General features: G+C 29.2%; 1 protein-coding gene across 1 annotated transcript in view; it reads right to left on the reverse strand.

Annotated features, from left to right (window-relative positions):
- FAM227B (family with sequence similarity 227, member B) overlaps positions 1–582 on the reverse strand; it is a 225297-nt gene that overhangs the window by 162105 nt on the left and 62610 nt on the right. The gene's annotated exons all lie outside the window — the stretch shown is intronic.

Below are 582 nucleotides of genomic sequence, written 5' to 3' on the forward strand. Positions count from 1 at the left end.
TTATGGCAAGAAATTGGAGGAAACTTTGATAAAACTCTTATTTCCATTCTCAGTGACCTTCACGAAGACATTGCCCCTAGGAAAAGAATTGGTCTCTGTCTCAAAAAAAAAAAAAAAAAAAATCACTGGAATTTTGTTAGGGATTGCATTGAATCTTAGGTTGCTTTGGATAGTATGGACACTTTAATAATATTAATTCTTCCAATTTATGAACACAGAATATCTTTCTATTTATTTGTATCACGTTGAATTTCTTTCATAAGTGCTTTATGTTTTAATTATACAGATATCTTACCTCCTTGGTTAAATTTATACCTAACTTTTATTTTTTGTTGCTGTTGCTATTGTAAATGGGATTGTTTTCTTGATTTTTCTGGATAGTTCATTGTTAATGTATAGAAATGCCACTGATTTTTGTATGTTGATTTTGTATCCTGCAACTTTACTAAATTCATTTAATATTCTTAACAATTTTTGTAGACGCTTCAGGATTTTCTATATATAAGATCATGTTGTTGGCTAACAGAGACAATTTCACTTCCTCCCTTCCCATTAGGATCCCTTTCTTTTTTTTTTTTTTTT

The sequence above is a fragment of the Propithecus coquereli genome, unplaced genomic scaffold, assembly GCF_000956105.1.
Source record: "Propithecus coquereli isolate 6110/MARCELLA unplaced genomic scaffold, Pcoq_1.0 Scaffold3, whole genome shotgun sequence".
NCBI classification, from domain to species: domain Eukaryota; kingdom Metazoa; phylum Chordata; class Mammalia; order Primates; family Indriidae; genus Propithecus; species Propithecus coquereli.